General features: G+C 46.0%; 1 long non-coding RNA gene across 4 annotated transcripts; it reads right to left on the bottom strand.

The window, feature by feature from the left end:
• Positions 1-1,545: 1,545 nt before the first annotated feature.
• Positions 1,546-3,851, bottom strand: LOC149346119 (uncharacterized). 4 transcript variants are annotated; one of them, XR_016292362.1, is made up of 3 exons: positions 3,734-3,851; positions 2,507-2,623; positions 1,546-1,871 (listed from the first exon to the last, which is right to left on the bottom strand). It is a non-coding gene; the product is annotated as an uncharacterized LOC149346119 (long non-coding RNA). The 4 variants fall into 4 exon arrangements; XR_016292361.1 differs by lacking the exon at positions 3,734-3,851 and adding an exon at positions 3,380-3,459; XR_016292360.1 differs by lacking the exon at positions 3,734-3,851 and adding an exon at positions 3,105-3,227.
• Between the last annotated feature and the right edge of the window lie 1,254 nt (positions 3,852-5,105).

Below are 5,105 nucleotides of genomic sequence, written 5' to 3'. Positions count from 1 at the left end.
TATGCAGCCTAACTGCAAATCATTACCTAGTGCAACAATACACATTGACGAATGTGTCTCATCTACACAGATAAGAATTTTTTTGGGACAGGCCCGTCTTTCATAACCGTTTGACGGTAGTATACATGCACATTAGTGTTGCCTAGTTCGCAAACTTAAGTAGCTAGCAGTCGCCTTTGCTAAACAGAAAAATGGCAGCACGTACACTGATATGGTCCAGTCACACTAAGGGTTCAGGGGGTGAGCAGGTTGTCTCGGATTTTTCATAAAATGACCAAACAGCATCCCCAATTTGCATGAAGCAAAACGCAAGGGAACATGTCAATGAAAATGGGATCTAACAGAGTTTCACTGGGAGGAAAGGAGGGCAGTGATCTTCCAATGCATGCATTCAAGGTTGATGGCCCAGCACAGAAAAAGAACACAGACCACAAATCCTGGAAAGAGAAAAAGATCCCAAACCTGGGAAGACCGCCTGAGTAACCCAGAAAGATCAACAAAGTTTACTACTACTACTACGACTATTATGATCCATTTGCAGTAGAATTATTGAACCGGATTATGCCCTTCCAGCTACAAAATGCCATTTGGAGCTTTATTATTGAAACACAAATTACGTCCAGCTGCATAATTTATACCTCCATTTACCTTCAACTGAAATAATGTACAATTTCTAGGTTTTCGTCACAGGTACAAATTTGAGCTAGAAGATGGGAATGGGTAGACGTGTGAAGACGCTGGCCAGGCCTTGCATTTTCATCTGGGAAAATGATCATGAAACAATTGCGTGACTTCTCCTTCAGGAAAAATAGTTCACTGCTGTATAGCTACTTCCAGCATGTGAAAGAGGCAGTCGAAAGCAAGCACACAGAGGCAACCAGATGCCAGATGCCATGAGACAAAGCATGTTGCGATCTTATCACACAAACAGTGCCACACAAGGCATGTTGCACCCTGAAGAACAGATGTTGTAAATGACTAGAGGCATAGCGACCATGCTGTATGTTGAGGATGTTGTGGACTGCTGGCTCTCAACAAACACCAAAGCAAACAGATAAGCACTGGTGAATGCATGTGCAGTGAACACCCTGGTGCTAGAAGGAAAACATTTTGGTGCTTTCCTGTCCTTCACTGAACTTAAGCACCAAATAAAATGTGCGTTGTGTACAAGCAGAACACGTAGGGAGGCACCACACGAAGGGATGGCACTTCTTCACAATCACCAAAGCATGTGTTGAAGCATGCACTCAGCAAGTTGGCAGACGGTAGGCTGAAAACACTTGGGGCACTTCCTGACTCACACAAAACTGCAGCACCAGACAAAAATGATTTCTACTGTCATGGATATCACCAATATGGTCCTATTCAAAGAACAGCACCAAAATGATGAAGACTTCATCAGCTTCCTGGCAGTATGCTATCAAACTTGAAGCAGAGCAAATGTATGCTGATTACTTGTGGCATAGCTACACGTGACAATCACGGCAGTGAGTGCAATTCTCGAAAGCAGCTGCTGATCATGGACTTCCTGTCTGTCAGGTAGAATCCAAATGGTGCTGTGTCCTCCTCCTTGCTGTAGATGTTGGTGCTCCTTCTGTTATCACCACCTGCCAGTGGTGTCATGGTCCTGCAGCTGAGTGTGGATGAATATGTTGTGTTGCACAGTGCAAGCTCCGCTGACCTTTGCAGAGAACTCTTGACCATGGCGTACCATGACCATGACACCTTTGCAGACACCTCATGTAATCGTTCAGGAACCCGGTATCACCACCCAGCTAGGCAGCCAGTCCAGCCGAGGGGTGAGCGAAGATGAATCTGGCATCATGGCTCCCGAGCACACGAGACCCCACGGTGAGAGTAGTCCACCACATCTGCATAAGATGCAAACCATCACCTGCACATTAATCAACGCTGTGCACTGAAATCTTCCAACGAGCTAGATATTGCGTTTCCAAATATGAGAAATTGTTGAAGCCTCAAGTTCAACTATTGTCTAGTTTTACGTACAAATGTAAAATACGCTGACTGCAAAATCATTCATTAGTATCAAAACGAAGTGTTGCCATATAGCTAGAGGTACTTGATGACACATTTCCCAAACTGATGGATACAAATAATTAATACACACTTTTTATACTCAAGAAAACCACCACAGAATGCACTGCAAGGAAGGGCACAAGTTCAACTGTTTATGACTACCATGAGTTTTTTAGTATATGCATGCTTTTTCATTTTGCACCAATTGAAATGAGGCTACCTTGACATTGCGGTCACTAAGAGAAATCCAAAGCCAGAGAACAACACTGCGTGTCACCCACACCTATCTCCACTGTCACCTGAAAAGTACAGACATGATTAATTTACATGTGGTTCTATTTACACTGTTCTTCCTTGCTCAATAAACTATATATAAATGCAGACAGATATCATTAGCCGCATGCAATCTTACTGCAGGCAAACATGCTATCCCTTCATGCCTGCCACAGCACACTAAGCACGTGCTCACCAGTTTAACGATTTCCATGCGGGCAGCACATGGAGAGAGACTGCACATAAATGGGTCATGGATGGATCCCGCACAGATTCTTGTGAGCTGGAACCTTCACCGGCAGGAACACCACACCTGTAAATAAAATGTACAAGACTCATATATATTTGTTTTCCGTGTGCCCTTAGAGAAATAATTTTTTCCACCCTCCTACGGTAATTTCCACGTGACTGCTGCGTAACTGATGATGTAACACTGTTATGAAAATTTCAGCTTGAATAGCGAAATCACTTTAGTGTGCTTCATTAATAATGCTTAAGACAGGTTATAGTATTCTTTTACGGTGTCACGCATTTTTTTTTTTTTCACACTTAAGGAAACGACGCCTTTCAGCTGATTTCACCGATGCTGCCTTTCACATTGATCAACACCAAACACAAAGAAATCGATCAACGTACTAGCATGCTAGGCTTTGTTTTCTCAACTTGGCGCTGTGTGCAAAAACTGAAACACAGTATGAAAAAAGCAACGCGAAGTGCCGAATACAAATTTCGGATTCTTGTTTTAAAGTCATCTCCAGCATGCATGCGAAAGGAATGAGAATGATGCTACACACACACGGATGTCTCGTCAAGAAGCCCGACACATTCCTGGAGTTTGTTGCTCGGCCGCGCGAACACCTCTCGTGTCATCCGCTCATCACGCGAGGCAAAGCCCATCCGTTCAGCGACGTTTCACAGCTGGCAATCGTCCCTCGAGCTCGACACTGCTTCTCGCCGCAATGCATCCTTGCATAGCCACCACATATATGCCTCGTCAGATGATTGCACAGACGAGCTGCCTAGTCAGAGACAACTCGAAAGCATCGCGGTGACCTCGAAAGTCGCTCACCTTTCCCACTTCTAGGGTTTAACAAACGACGAATGAATGCAAGGAGCAGCAAATCGCAGCGCCGGCACCGCCATTCGAGCAATTTTTGCGCTTCACTAACCGCACGGACGGATGATTTCTCACCGCGAGCGAAGGGTTTGCAACGGGAGAGCAGTTAGCGCCCCCATGCGGCTGTACGCTTAAGCCTTCACTATTAACGCTCTCGAGGGTTGCTTATTTCAGATGAGCTCTTACAACGCGATATCATTACATTGTGCAATCAAAACAAGACTTTTGTAAGCTTAGTTTTGTCTTGAAATAAATACCCGTTAAAATGCGGCTACCTAACGCCGTATAAATCAGCATTTCACTAACTCATTTGCATGATTCGGGTACCTTTCGCCGGGCGAAATGATGGCGGCGAATTTCAGCCATTTTTTGCAATGGCGGCACAACGTAAACGTGATGAAACGTCATTCTGACATCACTCCAAAATGTGTGCCTATCACGTGATTTACGTGATATTGTTCCAACCAATCAGATTTTAGGATGTTGCCATTTCCGGTGTGCAGCTATTTTCTCCGAATTGGCAAGTCGAGCGCAAGTGCTCTCGCACGGACCGCTTGTAGCTTCTTTTCCCTTCACAATCACATATATGTACCAGCCGGGCACCAAGAATAGCGCTACAAAAATGCGTTTTCAATGTCACGACGTCACCGCGAAAAGTGCTTGCGTAACCGACCCTGATTGACACGCCCATTGACGGCGATTGACACTTCTGACAGCCAATCAGAGAGGCAATATGGCGCCGACAGGCGAATGTGAATATCGAGAATAGGGCCCCTGGTCGCAGGCCATGGCACGGCGCCGGACAAGGAAGAAGAAATTGACGCTAGGCCGCCACAGCACGATCAGCGCAATAAAAACTGTTAGTTAATGCTGTCGGAGCTGGTTCTTCCTCGCCTCGCCTGTGCCCTCGGTTTTTCGCCGAAAAACCGGGGCACAGGGCTGGCGGACCTATTACGTGAAGCCATTAGACTATCTTATAAGAAGGGATTAGTAATCACGGGGGACTTCAACGCCCCGCATCCGGCATGGGGATATCGGACGGCCTCCCCTAAGGGAAACAAACTATGGACAGAAATCCAAAACTTAAGGCTCACGCTACTAAACAACCCGCAAGACCCCACGAGGATAGGCAATAGCGTCAGCGTAGACACGTCCCCAGACTTGACGCTAGGCAAAGACCTCGAGGGTGAAAGATGGTCAAACACAGGACACACCTTGGGTAGCGATCACTACATCATAGAGATTGAAACACAAATCAGGCCGATGAAGGGGAAGCTGCGCGAAACGAAGCTGACAGACTGGGACACCCTCCGAAAAGTCCGGGACAGAACCGCTCCGAGGGAGATATCGGATCTAAATCAATGGGTTGAGACACTCAAAAGAGACGTAAACAGTCACACTAGACAGACCCCAACCACCGAACATGACATCACAGACTCGAGGCTGGCCCACATGTTGGAAGCCCACGAGAGCCTCTTGAAGAGGTGGAAAAAACAGAAACACAATAGAGAAGGCTAAGGAAGAGAATATCGACACTCGAAAAACAGATAGAAGACTACACAAACGAGCTTCAGCGTCAACACTGGGGACAAATTTGCGATGAAATGAATGGAAAGCTAGGGTGCAAGAACACGTGGCATCATCTTCGCCACTTACTAGACCCAGGACAAACAAAGTC

The sequence above is a fragment of the Amblyomma mixtum genome, chromosome 4 (genome assembly GCF_055824585.1).
Source record: "Amblyomma mixtum isolate Tamu chromosome 4, ASM5582458v1, whole genome shotgun sequence".
NCBI classification, from domain to species: Eukaryota; Metazoa; Arthropoda; class Arachnida; order Ixodida; family Ixodidae; genus Amblyomma; species Amblyomma mixtum.
Note: the sequence above shows the minus strand (reverse complement) of the source record. Positions and strands in the feature narration are given on the sequence as shown.